General features: G+C 36.8%; 1 long non-coding RNA gene across 1 annotated transcript in view; it reads left to right on the top strand.

The window, feature by feature from the left end:
• LOC125778646 (uncharacterized) overlaps positions 1-22,355 on the top strand; it is a 173,377-nt gene that overhangs the window by 94,319 nt on the left and 56,703 nt on the right. Inside the window, exon 3 of the long non-coding RNA XR_007422835.1 lies at positions 4,526-4,547. This is a non-coding gene — a long non-coding RNA (uncharacterized LOC125778646). The remainder of the gene's footprint in view (positions 1-4,525; positions 4,548-22,355) is intronic.

Here is a 22,355-nt window from a genome sequence, read left to right as displayed (position 1 = left end):
ACTGAGCGAAAAAAGGGCACTGAGTAAGTGCGTTTCTCACTTAAGAAAATCGTAGCATAACTCTAGGCGAAATACGGCGTTTGTATCAAATATAAATGTACATAAAAGCATGTGTAGGTATGTGTGTGCATTTGCACGTGTCAGGAAATACATATGTGTTAGTGCAAGCGCACGTTTGCAGTGCGCTCTGTACTTCATACACATGCAGCTATACAAGCTTTTAACTATGTACTTACTACTGTTGTATACCGCAAGCTGCTATAAGTAGAAGAACTTTACGTTTCCAGCAGTTTTTCTTTGCACTTTTTATTTGGCAAGTCAGTCGTTATGTCCGCATGCGAAAGTCGCAATGGCAATGGCAGCGGCTTGACATGTACAATATTTATGAGTAATGAACTGCCGCTTGAAGAGTGACAAGCGCGTGCTGGCAAACATGCGAAAGTTGACAAGAAAATGCAAACACTCACTGCTGTATGCTCAAATGAGTTCGCGCACACGCATGTTTTTTTTTTGCATATAAGTATATAATTATGTTTAAAAAGTTGGTAAAATTAAGGAGAAAGCAGCTGTAATGCTCGTAATGTGATTGCGGTTGTATTCACAGTAATTTTGAGCCACAGAGAGTGAAGGTAGTGGGATATGAGCGAAATCTTATACTGACGAGCGAGTAAGTACTTTTTCTGCACTTGCTCTCCATCTGGATTTTTCATTCTCATCCTCGAATGCCTGATCTTAAGATATACTTTTGTGAGTCAAAAACTATAGGAAAATGTCTACTCTTCGTTTATTAGAGGCCATAGCTTTCATTTAGAACATGATTGATGTCTAGCTTAGCCCTTTCCATTTTATTGCCAAGAACCTGCACTGTTTCTCTTATTCCTCTGCTTCTAAGAGTGGAACGAAATGTTATTTTTTTACATTTTTTTAATCCATCACGACCAAAGAAAAATAAGGATTATATTATTTTAACTGTATGTCTGATCATGAAGGCTGGACTATTCGTACTTCAATCTTTCGAGTGTGAGCCTCTTGTCAGTTTAATCTTTGTGGTCAGGCCCCCTTCTATACACATTTGTTTAAGAAAAAAATGTAATAAATAACGTGTTTGTCTTACCATCAAAGCAGTTCTGTACAGGCTCTAATATCTTGAATGTTACAAACCTAAGCTACTGATATCTGTTGATGTGTGTACAAAGAGATTATATACTTAGTCAGTTGTACTCATTTTATCAATCCAGAAAGTTTCTATTATTATACAGCACAGTTAAATATTCCTGTTTCTGAAATTACCGTGAGTCTTCCGAAGAATGCATGCTTAAAATATGAAATTTTAAATATTGTAGCATACCTTCAGGCGCTTTACTACTTTCTCACACAAGTATTCACGTAGCAGCACAAAAGTATGCAATACAGAGCAGAAAATCTCAACTTCTCTTGACAATACTTTTAAGGGTTAAATAGCTTTTTCGTATCACTGCCCTCTTGCCTTCACGTGGCTACCAACAGTTATTCCGATCTAATCGCATTTTTCACTACTCACCAACATAAATATCACACCGGACAACGGTAAACCCATAATATTTATTTATTATAGTGACCGCAGTATCGCAACATTTATATTCATTACCTGTACCGCCAGCTGGGCGTCTAGACTTCATAAAACTTCAAAGCGCACCAACGCCAATCACACGCTGCAGAAAAGCCTTAGCGCAAATAGAGCGTAAGTGTTGAAGCGCAAAGATTTGCCATTATACTCAAGTAGCAACAAAATTGCAATAGCATAAATAGCAGCTAACAACAACAACAAACGACTGCTGTAAGTGTTAATGCCATTGCTGCCACAACCATTATGGGCAACATAGAAGCGTAGAATGTTCGAATGGCATTGAAGTGCAACAGCGCGTTCTAAATTTAGGTGTGTGTCCTTCTGGCGCTATACACAGTGGTGCTTGTGTATGCGCGTGCACAGTTCACCGCACACTAATACATTTGGGAAATTACAATACCATTTCAATCAAAATCAGCACAGCACAAGCGCGCTGGCAGAGTGTTGTTGGGAGACAGGAGGTTAGAAGGGAGCTTGAGCTTAAGCGCTGCAATATTTTGCGTTTCTTTTTTTTTTTTTTGCTTTCTTCGCGTTTCATCCACCTCACTGATTTGCGCGCAACTTTGCTATTTTTGATTATTTTGTAATTTTTTTCCGCATTATATTCTCCATAAGGGTTCGATATTGTTATCCTTGAACAGCATAAATACGTTGGATTGCTGCCTTATGTTGCCCGCCTGGCTGGTTTGCGCTGTTGCATGCGAGCGCCTTCTGTTGGCCGCTTGGCAGTTAGCGCATGTTGTGTTTATCCCTTAGCCTTTTGCAGTTTCAATCTTCTACCTTCCAACCTGCCGCTGCACAAGCGCTGCTGCGTGACTGCGCTTTTGTTGTCCTTCACGCTGCGCTCCACGCTTTATACGCTGTTGTTGTTATTATTATTGCGCTATATACTCAATATTTCTATTGTCGTTGCTGCCGTGGCTTACTTCCACTTGCTGCAGCCTCAATTGTGTGAGGCGCTTCTCATCCATTTTAACTGCAAAGCACAGTGCTGGCGCGTTTCTTAGGTGTCTGGGGAAATACCACAATTTGAGCACGCTAAGATTTTCTTGTCCTGTTTTGGTCTTTCGCCGGCATTTGGCACGAGTGCGCGTTAAAGGATATTGAGCAGTTTGACAGCTCATTTAGTACGAACGAGCGACCAGTTGGAGCTGGGGAATATTGGCCGCGTTGCGCTAAATTGATGGCGTTACTATTTTCGGTTACTTTTTATCTCATTTGTAAGGGAGTTTCTTTGATTTTTCTCTTGGCGCGCCTTTGAAGTATGCTGCCGGCGTCTTTATACTCAACGCTCATGAGTTTGGGATTTAATTTTTCGTTTTCGATTGCATTTTTTGACAGCTGTAATATCTTAGATTTCAAGCATATTTTACCGAAGATTATTCGGGATTGTGAGGTTTCGAAAGATGTTTTTTCGCATTTGAGGTATAACAGATTGAAAAATGCTGTGCTGGAAAGCATGAGTTTCTGATGCGAGAAAGTGATATATTATAAGCAGAATATAAGATTATCTGTTTTACCTGCAACTCTCTTTGGACTGACTGTGTGAGCTAATTAGAGGCTCACCGTAAACGAGAGGGAGCAAGGAGAAGATTTGAGTATTGAAATACTTCCTAACCTTAAATGCTCTATATTTTCGAAAGTTGCGATCTTTTACTGACACTCTTCTTAGTATATATCAAAGGGAATTTTGTTTCTCTCTAGGCTAAATTATAACCTTATAGAATCTTCTGATAAATATTTTTATACTGAGCCGAAAATTTATGACGTACAAATCGGTTAACTAGAAGGTAGGGAGAACTCTGTAGTACATTTTTTGAAAAATCCTCTCTTCCAATTTTTTAAAGTTACAATTAAAGCGCATTTCTCTTTATTGCTATTTATAGTCGCACTCTAGACATCACAACAAAATTTCTCTTCGTGACAATTTATTTTAATGCATTTCACCAGCAACCAAACCAACCAGCCCTAACTGAAAAAACCGCTTATATTTAACTTAACTACAATTTCTTAGAAAGTGACGAAGTTGCAGAAGCATAACTCAAAGTTGATATACCACAAAAATGTTGAAACAAGAAATGCTGCAGCAAAAATCCAACCACATAAATTCTACTTTACGAAACCGCAAGTTAAAACCAGCTAACTGACAAGGACACCAACAACGCAAGATAAAAGCCAAGAAGAAAAGCAAAAATGATTGAAAAATAAATGCGAATCAAAGAGTACGGGCATGCTAAAAGGGAATTGCTGTGACAGCCAAACAGTGGGTGGTTAAGTAGGTAAGTAAAGGCAAAGACAGGCAATAAAACAGCCATAAATACAGCAAAAAAAAAGCAGCTAAGCAAAAGCCTAAGTGCCAGGCAAAAGCTAAGGCGTAGCGCCGGGTTATAGTGCCAACAAAACAATATGCATAGCTGAGCGGCAAGAAAAAATTACAATAACAAAACAACAGCAAAGCAAACCGCAAAATTCAAAGTGTTGCCGACAATCTGCACTTAAGGCCGGCCGAGCAGGTGAAGTGTGGTTGAGTTGAAGAGACAAATAAGGCAAAATTTGCCAGCAGAAAATGAAAGCGACAATGCAATGCAAGCGAGAAAAAATAATAAAGCGGAAAGCAAAAGTGCGAAAAAAGTGCATTTTTATGCAAAACTATATAAAACAATATGCAAATATTGAATGAGCGGTATATGCATACATTAATATTTATTTAAAAAATATGCGCGTTTTCATATCATACTTTTCATAAAATTTAGCTATTTATACATTCTTAACGTGCCTCATTTACTACTTTTTTTCGTTATTAGCAACATACTTATTTCTCCACTTTCTGTTTATATTGTTCTTTCTCCCTCTTTTCGTTTATATATTTGGTCTGCTATAATTTTTTTTTAATTTTCTTTTATTTTTGTTCTTTTTCAGCTCAACTTTTCTGCAGCTACGGGTAAGTGGTAAATAATATTGCACTTTTATTGCGAAGTGCGGTTAAACAAAACATTCAACCAGCACTTCGCCAATAAAGCAAGTGCAGCAGCAATTAAGTGACCATCAGAAGCTTTATTGTTATTGCAACAGATTTTAATTGTGGTGCAAGAAGCTTGCATTTGACAACTGACAACTGACCTCTGAAATTTTCATATTCTGATAGGTTTTGGAAAAAAAATATATAAATAATATTAAGGATAAAATAACCAGAAATTAAATAGAACATTTATGAAACTATTTATTTGTTGGAACCACCGGTATCAACCCATTATTGGGTGTAGCTGTCATACAAATTGAACGATCAAAGTCACGTTTTTGTATAAAAACTTTTTTATTTGACGAGATATCGTTACGAAATTCGGCATGAATTATTGCCTTAGATAATTATGCAATATCTGAAAAAATTGTTCAGATCGAATCACTACTGCACATAAGTAGCTCCCATACAAACAGGGCGATCAGCATCAAATGCTTGTATGGAAAACTTTCACATTTGATAAGCTATCTTTACAAAATTTGACACAGATTATAACCTAAGACAAATATGCAATCCGTGCAGGAATTGTTCAAATCGGACTACTATAGCATATAGCTGCCATATAAACTGACCGATTAAAATTAAGTTCTTGTACGGAAAACTTTTTTATTTGACAGGATATCTTCACGAAATTTAGCTCGGGTTATTATCTAAGACAATTATGTAATATCCGAAAAAAATTTCCAAATCCCCTGACTATAGCATATAGCTGTCATACAAACTGACTGAACAAAATATATTTTTTGTATTGAAAACTTTCTCACAAGACGAGGTACTTATACAAAATTTGGCAAGGATTATTCGTAAAGGCAGTGCCACAATCTCCGAAGAAATATTTCAGCTCAGACCACTATAGCAATATCTACCATACAAACATACGGGTCAAAAGCTGACATTTCACCTCAGAAAAAGAAATGAAACAGTACTGATATTCACATCAAAGTGCCGCTAATAACGAGCTCACATAATTATGCAATTGTACGGTATACTCGCTGACATGAACTAACTAACTACATCCAGTTATTCACTACAAATGCTCTTTCATATGCATGTACATGTCAAGCACACTATTACTTTTATTATTTTTTTCGCCCGCCATTTATACGCCGTCTGTCTGCCAGTCACCTTTTTTTTGTTTAACGCGCAAATTAAAACGCATTTCCTGGTCTTTTAACAGCAAAAGACCTTATTTGCATAACGTTACGTATACGCACTGCTGTCTGCCTCACTATGAGACACAAAGCAAGGCTTAAGGCCAGACTAACAGATGTGCGCACTCAGCGACTTTTTCTTAACGAGTATGACAACAAAGCCAATAACATTTAACATGGCCACTTGGAGCGACACTTTAACGAGCGCAAAATATAATTATAGCATAACAGTGCTATAAAAAATCTTAATTTGTGGTAAGAAAAAGAAAAGAGGAGAAAATAGAAAAAGTCAAGCAAGAGTAGAAAATAAAAATAGTAAGAAAAATAAACAAAAATAATAATTTAAATATTGAGAATTTATAGTAATTCTTCCTTTAAAATGATTCCATCTGATATGCTATAATTCTTGTTAAAGTAATTTAAATAGAATGTCCTGTTTTGCCTTACTATTTCATTTAAGTATTAGCTTTTGTATAATATTCACATTTACTTTATTTTTTGCACACGCTCTAACATATGTATATATGTATATGTATGTCTATGTGCAACATATTTTCCAAAAGTCTGCAGCTTCTCATATAAATAAACTCATAATGCAAGTTCTCGCATTTCATATGACACTTTACACCTTAAAATATGAGCGCAAAGTGCAGCACAGTGTGTTAAGTTACATTTTCTCGCAAAAAGCAGGAAATGCTACAAGAAAATATTATTCAGTTCAGAAAAAAATATATCTGAATTTCTAAAACAAATAAAAACTCTGAAATTTTAATTAAAACCTCTAAATATTGTTATTTCTCTATTTCTCTTATTTATTTATGATCCATGTACTCTTTTCTCTTTTCTTTTGCGTATCACTTTCTCTTTTTTTCCTAACAGCACCTCACATCTCATTCTCTTCTGCTCCATTCTCCTTTCTATGACTGCCTCTCTCGCTCTCTGCTTTTTTCTTGTCTTCATATTGTTATCTACTTCAGGATCCCATCATATAAACTTGAATCTTCACCTAACATTTTTTCCATCAAAATTCCGTGCGCCTGCCCTATGTCACTGTAGTTCCATATACCAGTGCAGGTACACATATGCATGTTTAACTAGCCGTCTGGACTATAACCACGTGTGACAGACTTTTTGATCCTAAAGCCGCCAGCATATTATTACACTTTGCACACATTAAATTGCCCGCAGCGCAATGCATTTCAACACCCAACAACCAAACTGCGCTCTGGAATACAATACTTTTGCCGACTACAAGCGCAACTTGGCACTTCACCGCACTCACACCCGCAACACACGCTGTGTGCAGCACACAAATTGGCTACCCTGACTGGTGGCGGTGATGGTGGGGTTGGCGGTGCGGCTGCGTTGCTTGCTGTCGCTGTCAACAGAGTAGGTGAGAACATCACTTCGAAGCATTGCGACCTAAGGCGCAACCAGAGCAAACCAGCCAAGTCGACGTGCAGTTATTTAAGCTCTCAGACCGCCATTCAAATGTCAACTGCACAATGTCACACAAACGCACACAGATACACGTGCGTATACAAATACATATGCACATAAATGCATAATGGTCATGTGGCACTTCAACTGCGGCTGCTGGCGGCTTGACATACCTCATATTCGTTGCTGCCGTCATTGTTTCGTTTGTTTTTTTGTTTTTGTGAAAAATAATGCGAGGCTATGAAAAATGGAAAGAAAAAGGCATTTCATGGTCACATTTCCGCATTTTATCAGCCTTGACTACGTCTGTGCCGCCGCAGACACGCCACACAAATACCGCAGACATTGCCGTCTCGTCGGTACGGTGCGTATACGCAACATTGCATATTTCATGGCGTTTGCAATTTTTTTTTGCCTCATTGTGTGTAAGTGAGTTGCAACGCATTTCTTACTTGTGGTTAAGTGGCAGCGGCGTACTGAGTGCATGCAATAACGCAAAAAGGTATTTAATTAAATAAACTCCACAAATATTTGTAATATAAAATGCCCACTCCAATCGATTTCGTTTTGTGTATATGAAAGTTAAAGGGGTTTGTTGGGAAGCGTATTTATTTCTTTGGCATTCAAATAGTGACCATATTCAGTTTAAATCTGAGAATATATTTCATTAGAAATCCAAATTGGCTAATAAGCTCACATTAGTTGTATTAGTTTTAGCTGAAGGGCACAGCTAAAGTGATAGGCTATGGTTAGGTAAGGTTAAGGTTAGATGGCAGCTCACTCGGCGAGAATAACTCTTAGGCTATTCAGTTCACTCCCTTATGAAGCCAAACTAACAAAAATCCTGTTCATGGATTTAAGCTACCGGCAAATAGGCAGTGAAGGTGCTAGGGTGTTTTATTTCTACTTACGCTCTTTCATCTGGATATCCGAAAATATGTAATCCAAGATGTTTTTGCGTTGATATGGTAAAGGAAGACATTAAGGAGGAATAAGTGTTCAGACAATTTTATCTCATCTTCCTCTAAACAGCTAATGCAGCTGGCATTCAATCTTACTGAATGAATTCCGAACGGACAGTGTCCAGTTAGAGCTCCTGAAACTAAAACATTGAAAGCAGGACCTTGGCGAAAGCGAAGAATTCCGCAGACCTCTTACAATTTATCCTGAGCCAAAGAACCTTTGGACTGAATGATACCCAACGGTCCAGTGGCAAACCACAGGAAGTCAATGGAGCTGATACCCGTTCCCAATTGACAACCATTGTAAGATGGATCTTGCGTTTAGAGCGAAGAATTCCACAGACCTCTTACAATTTACCCTGAACCCGAAGAGCCTTTGGACTGAGTGAGGCCCAACAGTTCAGTAGCAAACCACAGGAAGCCAATGGAATTGCTCTCCATTCTACAGCCATTTAAAGATGGACTTTGCTGAGACCTGATCGGACAGCGTTCGGTTAGAAGTGCTACAAGCATTGAAAGAGAGACCTTGCTGAGAGCTAGTCGGACAGTATCGGATAAGAACTCATATAGTCGTTGAAAGTTGGACCTTGACGAGAGCGAAGAACTACCTTTTGCAACATTCCCTGGGCCCGAACAGCCTTGGGACTGAGCGAACTAACGTCCAGTAACAAGCCAATGGAAGCCAATGGAGGTGCTATCCGATGCCATTCTACAACCATTGACAGATGAACCTTGCTAAGAGGGTAGAGCTCCGTAAACCTCTGTCGACTTATCCCGGACCAGATTGACCTTGTGACTGCTTGAGGCCCAACCAGTTATTGAGACTGAAGTACCTGTCCTAGTGAGCTCAGCAATCTTTCATTTTCCTTCCTTATCGCTTCTCCCAGGCATCTCAGCTTGCCTAATCATTAAGTTACTTGAAGCTAGTGATAAGAAGTCTAAACAATCTTAATATTAAAAATCGGTAACTAAAGAGTTTTATATGTCGTATTTTCTTAAAGAATTTTTCTTGGAATGCTTAACGTTTTCTCTCATAAAAATTGTAATTTTTTCGGCTGTTTTATATCGGTGATGCGCTCAGTCTACCCCTAAGATTTTCTATTTGTTTCGTAAATGTAGTCTGCAAGTCCACCTACCAGCAGATTACAATAAGTTCATTTAAATAGTTGGAATTCTTTTTTCAGTTTATTAACGGAAAAAATTTATAGTTTCTTTGTTTTTCTCATTTCTAAGGCAACTTAAGAAAATATTACCTACCAAAAATCGCTTAAATTTTCCTGCGCTTTAATAATTTGTCCCTAAAAATCATATCTTTTTTTATCACACTCAAACCTGCCTTACCAATGTTGAATTTAAAAGTCTGCAAATTGCGCGTACGCATTTTATTTAATTGTGATGCAATTCGACGCTTAATTAATTTATGAGGTACTGAAGTGCCACTTGATGGACCGAAGTGCCGACGGCCGGCCGGCACAGTGCTTAATAGACTCGCTTTCGTTGTCTCATTTTGATGTGGATGAAAAATCAGCAGTTAAATTGGCAGCACTGCATTGTAACGGTAATGGCGGTGCTAGCCCTAGTAGTGGTTGTGGCCACTTTAACAGCTTTGGCGTCTCTATTACATGCGCAATAAATAATTTATAGAATTCGTGATTACGAATACGCCCCGTAGCACCCACACCCACAGGGGACACACATGTAATATTACCATTTTCACCCACACACATGGCTATATGCATGTGTGGCAAATGTTGAATTTACGTATATATGTGTGTGTGCTTTTTGTTGCCGCTGCTGTGGCGTGTGTGTTGTTACGTGTTATTGGCAGCAATTACAATTAAACAATTACTACTTAAAAGGTGATTGAGGCGCTTTTGCACGCACACACGCGCACAGCAGCGCCATTTAAATTTAAATAAAATATAAGTTTGCAAATATACATATGTATATACTTATATATACGTGTATGTATGTCATTGTGTTTTATTGAAATTTAAGCGTCAATGCCAGTTAATTGACATCGAGCGCTATTATTAAGTAATTTTTTGTCGCTAGTCGATTGGGGCAGCATGAGTTTTCCGCACGGCATTCAGCTCTTACTCACATGTGCCACTAAAATTTATTTTTATTTTATTTATTTTGCGGTTTAATATGAAGGAAATATGAAACGAAAAAGTATCAGATCCTTCCCCACATGATCTCTCCCACTGAGTGAAGATCTTCCTCTTTCGCTGTTTCCACCAGCCGGTAAAAATTTAAGAAAGGATTTAAGAAAGGAAAACCTTCAAAGCTGGAGGGTTCTCCTCCTACCAGACAATATGAGGTTCTTCCCGATCCTTACGGAGCTCAACGTCAATTTACACAGCCTTATTAGGTTTAGCTTTGGGCAGATACCAAGTTCAGTCATAGCGGTGTGCTGTCAAAAGAAGCTTTAAAGTCGAAGAAGAGCTGATGTGTGTCGATCGAAATTTGCGGTTTGCATTTTTTTTTTGTAAATTCGGCAGGCATTTCCGCCCGCATTTCGCCACACACTTTTATTATTTACATCATTTTTTTGCGAATTCCATGCAACTCTGCATGTTTTTTCTTCACAATCTGTTTGTTTATTTTATTCATCAGTTAACGGCGGATGTCGGCGCAAATTGGTAAAGTTGTGTGCGAACAAAGCCGCCAAATAGCAGCGCTAGCGCCCCGCAGCAAATATGTGCGTCCAACAGCAAACCAACAACACCTAAAACAACAAAAACAAGCAACAACCAGAGCAAAGTCATATGCATATAGGCAATTTCAATGATAACTACAACAATACGAATGGGTATTGGGCATGACAACAATGGCTTTTACGTGCAGTTGCATTAACAATGGGTCCAAAATGGCTGAAATAGCTGCTAGCTGATGGCTGACACTCAAGCTCGTTGCCTACCTAGAAAGTTAAGCGTACCGTTCACACACATGCATGCACAGACACGTACCTGAGGCACCTGCGGGGCCACAATGGCCAGCGGTCAAAGTTATAGCCAGTCTTGAGCGCCAATGCTGCAATATTTGTTTGCAAAAGCATAAATTTGACTTTCCGCCATACAACTACATATGGCATATATAACTGTATATGTACATATGTGCATGTGGGTATGTGTGTGTGCCTTTTGACGTTGTCAGCTCGCTGGCCGCTTGAGTTGCCAATTGACTGGCTGTATGGCTCGTTGGTCAACTCGTCGATAACGGCACGTTTCGTTAATTCACAACAACATACATGCTCGAATGTGTATGTGTATGTGTGCGTGGCTTTGTGCTATGCACTATGCAATAAGTGTTGGTTAGCTGGTTGATTGCTTGCTTGCTGTTGCTGCTGGTGTTTTCTGCTGGCGCTTCGTTGATTTTGCATAAAATCGCATTTGAAACGTAAACAAAAATTCCAACTCATCCGCAAACACGCATACGTCTAAATGTGTGTGTGTGCGCATGTACATGCTTGTCAGCATATTCAGGCAATCAGACAATCAACGGATGCAGTGAGGTGCAGCGATAAGTTGAGGTGAGTGGATGAGATGTTGAACAAGCAATCGGCGTTTTTTGTTTGCCGATCGCAGCCGCAGCGCAGAGGCGGGGCACAAATAACAATGAAATTGATTTTTGTAAAAAAATTCTTCATTTAAATTTCAACAAAACAGAAATTTAAAAGAATGATAAATTAGAAAAAGGTAATTGATATTTCAGCATTTTGAAAAACGGGAAGGGGGGAAGAGTAATAGCAATTTTTGGATTAGAAGGGAGGTCAGAACAAATAGAATGTCCAAATGCGAGGTCCAGAAATAATTTTGAGATATTGGATAGGCGTAGGGATAGGTATAGGGATAGGGATAGGGATAGGGATAGGGATAGGGATAGGGATAGGGATAGGGATAGGGATAGGGATAGGGATAGGGATAGGGATAGGGATAGGGATAGGGATAGGGATAGGGATAGGGATAGGGATAGGGATAGGGATAGGGATAGGGATAGGGATAGGGATAGGGATAGGGATAGCGATAGCGATAGCGATAGCGATAGCGATAGGGATAGCGATAGGGATAGCGATAGCGATAGCGATAAGTATAGGGATAGGGATGGAATATAAATGGGAATGGGACCTTTTTTTTCTGCTGACATATAACTCTGATATTACCAACATAAGTATATATAAAGAGGTACCAACAGTTACCACCTTGTCACCGAACCTTGCATTTAAACACCTAAGCTCTCATTTTTGACACCCTCCAACCGCTACTATGTGCAATTTTTTTATTTACGTTCCTCTCGCTTCCTCAGCTTTACTAGCACTCTTACTGATTCTCCACTCCTATTTACACTTCTAATAATATTTGAGAGCATGCAAGCAACCTGCCTCAAAAGCTTGAAGTACCATTAAAGAGTTGTCAAAAAACCAGCGAAAAAATATCAATAACCCGAAAACCATAAGGTAATGGTTAAGTTTGCGTCGCAGTTGCTGGTTATGATATCAGCACTTCAATAATAAACACACGCTGTAGCAAAGCAAACACTTCACACACACACACATACACATATGTATCCTTTCAAAGGTTTTGTCGCCTGTCACCACTGCATTGACTCAAGTACCTTATTTATAAGTATTTTTAATGGACGAATATCTGTTGTTTGTTCGTACGCCTGGCTGGCTATAGGTTCAAACTCCCTTCTTTGCCACCCAAATTACATTCTTCTTCACTGGTTTATTGCTAACCACTTGGCATTTATGTATTTTGCCGCAAATCACACTCGGCCCCTGCGGATAGGCTACGGTAGCGCTTGCTGCTGTGCACCATGGCGTATGAACATTATTTGTCTGCACCATTTTTGAGTGTTAACCAAAAACGGAGTAAATAAATAATCTTTGTGTATGTGTGAATTGGCTTCAAGATCTGATTACGATTTTTATATGACACTTTGCTATGATTTATTTGGTCATTCAGCGCTTTCACAATCGACCCGAAATCGAGTGTTGTGTCGGGCGCTGTTGGGTGTGAAATATGCACACAGGCTGTAAATTTTTTTAAAGAGATTAGAATATATTCGTTAGTAGTTTGTATAGGTTTGAGCTAATTTATTGATATTTGAATTGTGAAAGTATGAGTTATTTTATATCCGCTGGAGCTAAATCTTTACACGAAAGTGCTTTTTAGCTCAAATGTAAATGTTCTTTGTTCGAGATTACCGCAGCTTAACGCTTTCTTGCTTACCGCTTTAAAAAGGCTGGGCAAGTGACATAAGTGAACTGTAAAATATAGGTTTTACCCCTAAAATCTGCAACTAGTTACAACTTACGTCCGAAATTCGCGAACTCAAAAAAAAAAAACAAAGAATTTGGCCGAAAAGAGCTCACATTGCCATTAAAGTGCTTTTGATTTACACTCATATCTTTCTTAGAATTGCAAAAACCAAAAAAACCCTAACTAGTTACAACTTAAGTCCCAAATTCACCAACTCAGCTACCACTTTGAGCGCCAGACACACACCAAAAAATTTTATCAACCCAAAAAAAAGTCTCACACTGCATTTATCGGCCATAAAAATGTCATTGACTTACGGATTGTCTGCAACGGACGCGCCGCCAGCCCCGTCCTGGCGTAAGCCGCTGCACCACAAGCTTTTGTAATTCGCTTTGCTTTCATTTTTCGACAAATTTTATTATTTTCAATGAACTTCATGAAAGGATTGCTCACGCCTTCGGGCACTCGGACAATCAATTTTCTTTCGCTTCAATATGGCTTGTGCCTCACACTTAGCACTCGCACACACTTACACAGTTGCAAGTGTGTTTTATCTGCTGCAAAGACATAAAAAACAGCTGCTTTTTGGCTGACCGAAACCTCAGCTGCGCCGTGTGGTGTGAGTTGGACTTTTGTTCGCGCCTCGAGGCCAATGTCATTGCGCTAAGGTTGGATCATTGAGGGTTGGCTTGTTGCGGGTTTGGGTAGTGTCGCCGGAACGTTGCAGTGACACCCAAGCGCCGCACAGCGATTAAGGGTCAGCGCCGTTTGGCAAGCCATATGTTTTGTATGTATTTGTGTATCTGCAGCGCTTACATATAGTATCTGAGCTGTTGCTATATTTAGCAAAAGCCTTAAAAATATGCAAAATTGCTATATGTGAAGACCATTTTTATACAGAACACCCACACACACACATTTTGGTAAATATTTATGTCTCTTTTATGTGTCTGGTGTGCTCTCAAACGCATCTGCTTGTGTTTAAACAAATAAATTATAAATATGTATTTTCTTTATGTACTGATAGTGCTCATCCTTTTACCGATATCATCATTTTACACTCGCCCCTCAATATTCAGCGCTTAAGCAACCATTTACCTATTAATCTTAATGCCTTTTGTTGAAAAGAAATTTGCTTTCATGCCTTTCTGGAAACCTTTTCCCTATTAAAATGTTATTTGAAAATTGATTTAAGTGAAATTTGCATATTGATACGTTTTTATTATGTGCGTCCTAAAATAATATTATGAAATGGTGCACTTGCGGCAAGAGAGGGTATAAAAATCGCAACAATAAAAAACGCAAGCCGACGTAGGGTCAATTCCCGCTTGCTATCGCTTTCTTGCCACCTCTTTCTTGCCTGCTCATTCTCGCCTCTGACAAAGTAAGGCGGTTAGAATTTATAAAGTAGTTCTATTTATATATTGATATATACATATGTACAAATATATAAAAATATATATTTATTTTTTAAATGGCTGTTTACGAGCAATAATTTCAATAGGCTGGCATTATTATGCTTTCCCTATTTATTCCCTAAATAAATTGCGCTTTTTTCGACTTTAGAAGCCATAAAATCGCCAAAGCGCAAGTCAAGTTGCAGCAGAGTGCTTTGTTGTGAAGATTTAGATATGAGTTCAACGAGATTTACGCTTTCTTAAGCGATTTTTCCTTTGAACGTTGTTTAATGGCAGAGTGCTGAGGGAAAATTTATAATATCTACAGTTTTTTGCAAACCAATCGGTGCGTAAGGTCAAGCAAACGAAGTGCCTGAAAAATTTAATAATGACTTAGTTTTATCAAGATTATTATTACGAGCTGGCATACGTAAATTATTTGAAACTAAAAGCGTTAACAAAAGGAAGTTAAAGTTGCTGCATACCTTTAGGCGCAGCACATATTTTTAGATAATAATGTTGAGCCTAAAAATATACAAATATATTGCCTTAGCAATAACTAATGCCAAATTTTATGATGTTACCTTGGCAAGTTAAAAATTGGTAGGGTTCGAGTCACTTTCACTGACAAATTGTCAGTTCTTCCCGCATTTAGTCCGGATGATCAGGTTTGAGCAAAATCCAAAGGAGCCTCTGACGCAAAAATGCATTCAGAAGCCCATAGGCAGAAAACCCACACTTCGACGAAATCTGAACTCTGGGCTACCCTCAACAAACGCAAGGTTCCCAATGTACTCATAAGTCACTCAACCTTTAGGACTATTGTCCCAACAGTCCATTAGTTTTTCTGGCTCAATTGTTCAAAAAAATATTTTTCGTTTTTATTTTGGAACAAATTTTTTTCATTATACCTCTCAGCCCTTACCGGCTTACAAATATTTTGTATACTTAATATTAATTTTTTAATAAATTTTTCGCTCTAGTAAAGCTATCAAATATCATATGGTTAGCAATTTAATTCCTATGGAGCACGTCTTTGCTAAGTTTATGATTTATGCTTAATTTTGGCGCCTACATGTAGGCAACTCTCTTCAGAGAATTTCATCACCTTCGATTCTTTATAACACAACCCACACTATATTTTATAACATAGCTTCATATAGTACATAACATTATATTGGAAGTTCTTGTCTTGTGTCAACTAATGAAATGAATTGGTTACCGGCTTTATCACTTTGGTGCATGTTTTTGCTAAATTTAACATACATTTTCCAATTTTTTGCGCCTACTTGCAGGCAAGGGTCTTCGGATATATGCAGGCTTCAAATATTTGATATAGTATGAATTACGTACGTCCGCTAAAAGTCCTGTGGCATGCCGCTTGGTTTCGAATATGTAAACTTAGTGCTTGTCTTTGCTAACTTTATGTGCCATGCTAGTTTTGACGCCTATAAATAGGCAATGTCGGATATGTTTAAAACACATTTTTTGTCTTTAAAATAAATCTTATTTCTTGCCGCAACATTACCACAACAAACATACATATATACGGTTTATATATTTATGAGTTGTGTCTGATTTGAAGTTATTTACATTTGCATCTCGCCAGCACCTGGGCAAAACTTCTAAGGCCACTTCTAAATTCAAAAACCAACAAAATATATAGAAATACTACCAAATTTCAAAACAAAAACGCACCGTATTTCCGTATTTCCGCTCATCAATTTCAATTTACTCTGTGTACTATAAAAAGTAACAAACAACAAAAACAAATAAACTGAAATTTTGCGAAAAGCAATCAATTACGATTATTGGAGAAAAGTCAAGAGGTGAGAAAGGCACTATAAATTGCAAACGTGCTAACAAAGAAGCACATATGTCTATATTAGTGAGTAAAAGTGTAGCAAGAGTATATGCATTTGTTGTGGTAGAAAGTACTTTGTTTCCAATAGAGTACTATGCTGTGCCTTAGATGTGTAAGTATGCATATTTGCAACGTTGTTTATTTCCATCAGCCAATGAAGCTCCAACTCAAGTTGCGTTGATTTGAACCGAGCCAGTTTGGCCCAATAGTCGGTGTTGTTTTGTGAATTCTGTTGAAATTTGTAAAATATTGATTGGATGAAATTTGCACAGTTACTTAAAGCGGCTTTTGGTTTCGGCAACCTAAGGTCAATAAGAGCACGAATATGTGGGTATGCTTTCTTACGTATATTTTTAGTATTCCATGCATTAGTAGGGGTCATGGTAAAGCTTGCAGGAAAGTAAGAAATGTTTAACTTATTTCTACAAATTTAATTTTTGGAAATTTGCAGTGCGGGAAAGAGTCGCCTGTACATTTCTAGCTATCACAAGACTTCTACTTTGTCACCTGCTATGCAATTTTTCTGAGCATATAATGAATTTAAATGTAGAAATACCAAAGAAATCTGTAACAATTGAAAAATAGTACTATTTTTTTCCTTTTCTTAAGCAAATGCCATCCTAATCGTAGACCCCAATTGTAGGCTACATTTTTTCGTAAATTGTAAAATTCTATAAAAAGCTTTGCCTACATTTAGGGGCAGCCACGCTAAAACTTAAAGAATCGATATTTCAGTGAAGTTCCAAAGCGTTCATGTTAATGAGAGAGCTTAGTTAAAATGAAAATATTATTTTTTATTTATATTTATATTTTTTGCTTAAAAATTATTAAAAAATATATTTAAAAAATATATTTATATTTAATAAATATATTTTTGATATCAAGGATTTTTTCTAATATTTTTTTCCAATTTTTTTTCGTTTCAAAAAATATTTAAGCTATCCAAAAAATATATACAATATTAAAAATGAACATATAAATGTCATTAGGCAATAAAACCCGCCTTAATGTAGACATATTCTGTGGTATGATACAAAATACTGCTGTTTGTTTACATAACTACTAGTATTACAATTTCCATTGATAAGCTCAATTTACTTAGAAATCAACGGAATTTTGTTGAATGATATTTATAAGATTTATTCGGAACTCTTAAGTGATGGAAAAGGAGCTATAATGTACTGAACGCAAGGTACAGAGAATAAAAAATTCGGAAATTGCCTAATTTCCTTTAGTTTGGCTTATGAAAAATATTTGCTGCCATAATCGATACATTTAATGAACTTAAAACTGCTTGCGATGAACTTAGACAAGCTTATTGATGAATAGGTTGGACGCCTAGTCTCATAACGCCGCAGTAAAAAACCTACAACTATTAATTGATGAGTAAGAGTGCTTTAAGAAATTTGTGATTCTGTAGTATGAAAGTATTCGTAGGTAATGAGAGCTATGTTTGTTACTGAGATGCTGAACTGTACAAAAAACGTCGGAAGTAATGAAAACGATCATTGCGATCGCGGTTCAAAGTAAAATAAAGCTGAATTTTTCTGCGGAATATACTTCTACAATATAAACGTTTTTCAGTAATTAATAAACCCAAGCTTGAATTATCGCTACAGGACATCCATACATCGTTAAACATCTTTAAGATCCTTGTATGAAAATCATGTCAGCTTATAGCCGAAACCAAATGCATGCACTCTCCAAACAGTCACCACCATGAGCAGTACAAAACATGAAGTACGATATTACACCCACAATTCTGCACTTGCCTATACTCCAGAGCGCCATTTTCGGCAAAACAGGCAAAGAAATCGAAGAAAGCAAAAATTGCAACACGAACGACCACAAAGCGGAAATGAAGGCAAATCTGTGGCTGGCCTGTCTGAGCCCACTAACTGCCCAATTGTGCTTATGCGCACAGACGAACCAACTCACACATGCAAACAAATATGTATGAATCACACACACACACTTGCTTAGGGGATTTTGATTTCCAAAGCATGTACGCTCGTTTGTTTGGCTGATTTATGCGCATTTAAGCGTTCTTGTGGCGCGCAAAGTGCAATTGGTGTGCATACATACACATATATATATAGTGGGATCATCTATATGTGTATATACTTGCAGTGCTTCGGTTTAGGCAATCAGATGATTATGTCTGATTGAAGCCATTTCGCGCTGCACGTGTCTGTAGTTGGTATGTATTGTTTGAATAAAAAAAACTTCAGCAGGATTTGAAGGAATAGCTAGCTAGCTTTTGATTTGTATTAGAAGATGCTGCCTTAAGAAACTATTGATTATTGACTGTTAGTGACAATGACGAGAGATATTCATTTCTTCAAAACGTGTGTTTGAGATTATTGATCACTTATTCCAATACACTGAGTTGGTTGTTTTATTACTATCAACTAGATGACAACATAAATGAGTGAAGTAATCGAATAATAACCTTACTACTTATATTCTATTTTATTTTTATGTTTTTCATCCATAAAATTTTTCGAAAAAATATTTGTATATACACATATTTTTTTTTTACTTTCTGCCTCTCGTAACATTATATTTAAATTAATTTTATTTTATATTTCTTTTATTTTATTTTATTTCATTTTAATTTATTTTATTTTATTTTATTTTATTTTATTTTATTTTATTATTTTATTTTATTTTATTTTATTTTATTTTATTTAATTTTATTTTATTTTATTTTATTTTATTTTACTTAATTTAATTTATTTTATATTAACTTAAATTAATTTTGTTTAATTTTATTTAATTTATTTATTTTATTTTCTAATAATTTTTTTTATGAATTATTTAATTTTTCTGAATTAAATTTTTTTTTTTTTTGCCTCTCTTCAAACACTCTTATACATGTGACCATCTAACTCCGCGCACCCTTCGCTCTTCCTATTCACGCTCTCCATACACAAAGCTTCAATTATATTCTTACGTATGTTTCTACCCATTTTCGCTTTAAATTCCTTGGAGAATATGGTGATGGAAATGGTGTTAAATTCACGGACAGCGCAGACACTTTTGATGAAATGTTGTTACATTTTCCATGCAGCATACAAAACAAGCGCACACCAACCGTTACATGCGCAAAACGGCAAGGGTGGGCAGCAGTCGAAAATTAGACCGAACTCTAAGCTGACATTGCACTTCCACAATGTTACTTGGTGCGACGGTTTTTCGCAACTTTGTTCAATTTCCAACGCTATTTCCGTTACACTCTTTGCAATACTCCAGCTTCAACTTATATCCAAACATACATATGTTCATATATGAGTACAACCATTTGTTGTTGTGAATTTTTTGTTACTTTTTTCTGTGTTGGACATTATAGAATAAAATTTATTTTCACCTCTCACAAATGCACCGTGTTCAGCATCCCTGGCTGGAAAAAATTGCTAGCAAACACCACCGCTCCCTTTGGTAGCAACGCGCTCGGCTTGGCCGCTTCATGCGCTGGCTGGGCACACATTGCCAGCTGCATACTAATGATTTGCCACACGTGAAATCAACTCATTTGAAGTTCATCAATTATTTAACAGCACCAACAACACCCATACAAACACACACACATACACAAAAGTTGCAGTCAAATGAGCAACAATAATAATAACACTAGTGGCGTACGTAATGGCAAGAGCAAAAAAGTAAAAGTGCCAGAAAGTAACGTGCATGAGTAAGTGATGCGCTGTTGCCGAATGCACGTGTGCTTTACTAAGTCACGCTTGCTAACAGAAATATATCAGTTGTCTAGTATTTGCAACAACATATAGTACATTGGTGTTGGGGTTTTGACAAGGAAGTAGTGCCAAAGCGACCAGTTAGGCAACACGTTTAGTATTATAATCTTTCATAAAGTCGCTAAAAGCCTTCTGCTTATTAGTTAAAGCTTCAAAACATAAAATTCGATACTTTACATTTCAAACTTGATGCAAGATATATAATATTGTGGTATTTTAAGGAAAGAACTACTCTCAATAACAACAAATTAGGGACCTCTAAATACCTTTTGGTCATTAGTTGAAGCTTCGAAACTTGACTTGACAAGCTAGGAACCTCTTTAAGACTTGTAAACTCTAAATATCTTCTTGGCATTAGATAAAGCTACAAGACCTACAATTTGACATTCCAAACTTGATTCAGGAATTAAAATATTCTAACACTTTAGCTTTAAAGACCAGATAATAAACTAATATCTTCTACTTCGAATATTTAAATAGACCTCTATATTCCCTATGCCGAAGATCTTAAGAAGAAATTCGCTTTGGGTTTCATCATAAAAACTTAATTTTTTATACCCAAAATAACTACTTCTCAAACTAGTCCGTTTTCATTCTGTCCTATCTCAATCAGGGTTGCAATTTTATTAGCACGCAGTTGTATAAACATTCGCCTTTGCTTACATACTTATGATAATAAATTTATGTATGAGCGCTTGCTTAGTTTTCCCTTATGAATCATCAATGACTTTTTGAAATGAAAAATGTAATAAAACTGAGTGGAGACTTTACGTTGAGGAAGTGTGCAGAAAAGTAAAGGCCATGTGGACAATAATTTTTCACCGAGTTATAGTAAATAGAAAATTTAAGAAAACTCATCAAATTCATTTGGCTGAAAACTTATTTTCGGTAATACTCGGGTAGTGTTGGATTCAGACCGACTAGAGCTTTCCCATACCGACTACCAACCTTATAGTTATTAACCTATTACTAGAGGTTGATAAAAATTTGTTTGGAGGAAAATAAGCTCAAAGCTCGAAAAGTCAGTGAATTTAGTGACAGATTTTATCGTTTCTTTATCGTGGTTAGGTACGCGGGAAGAGACTAGGCGAAAACAATAAGGTGGCTCTTTTTGAGGGGATTTGTAAACTGTACCCAGAATTCAAAATTTAGTGGAATTGAATATTTTGTACTCCGTAACTCGACTTTTGCTTTTCAATTAAATTTTAGAATAAAATATTCGTTATATTTTGAGTTGTAAAAAAAGTATTGCTTCTGGCACAGGGTGGTACAACTTTCGCATAATTACAAGAAAAGTCCGGATTTTGAGCATTATACAATAAAATACAGAACAAGGTCCAAGATCAACATCTGTACCATATTCCGGAACATATAATTTTTTTTTCGCCATAGAAAAGTCTTACTATTATATCTGCATATGGCTCCATAAATTCTCGGAATAATTAAAGCTTCAGAAAATTCACACAAAACCAAAGAGAATATAATTACATACACGTTTACTTATCAATCAGCTTTGTGGCGTCTTTGCTTTTTCTTGAAATTTAGCCAAAATCAAATCGTATTTGCTTATGTATGGCAACGACAATTGCTGCAATCATTTGAAAGGAAATCTTGTTGAGAGCATTGCAGCAACTTCTTATTTACGAATATCATAAAGATATCAAAATATATGCGCACACACACGCATGCAGCGACAACAAATCAGATTTTCTTCTTTCCACAGGACAGCAACAACAAATCAGATTTTCTTTTTCCACAAGACTAAGTTATTGCAATTCAAACAAGCAATGCAATGTCATGCAGCATTTGACAATCTATTTATATTTGCGTTGGAGTGTGTTGAAGTGTCGTGTGCAATATAAAATTTTCTTAGAATGCTGAAATATAACAG

This window comes from Bactrocera dorsalis, chromosome 5 (genome assembly GCF_023373825.1).
Source record: "Bactrocera dorsalis isolate Fly_Bdor chromosome 5, ASM2337382v1, whole genome shotgun sequence".
NCBI classification, from domain to species: domain Eukaryota; kingdom Metazoa; phylum Arthropoda; class Insecta; order Diptera; family Tephritidae; genus Bactrocera; species Bactrocera dorsalis.
This window is presented reverse-complemented; position numbering and strand designations above follow the sequence as displayed.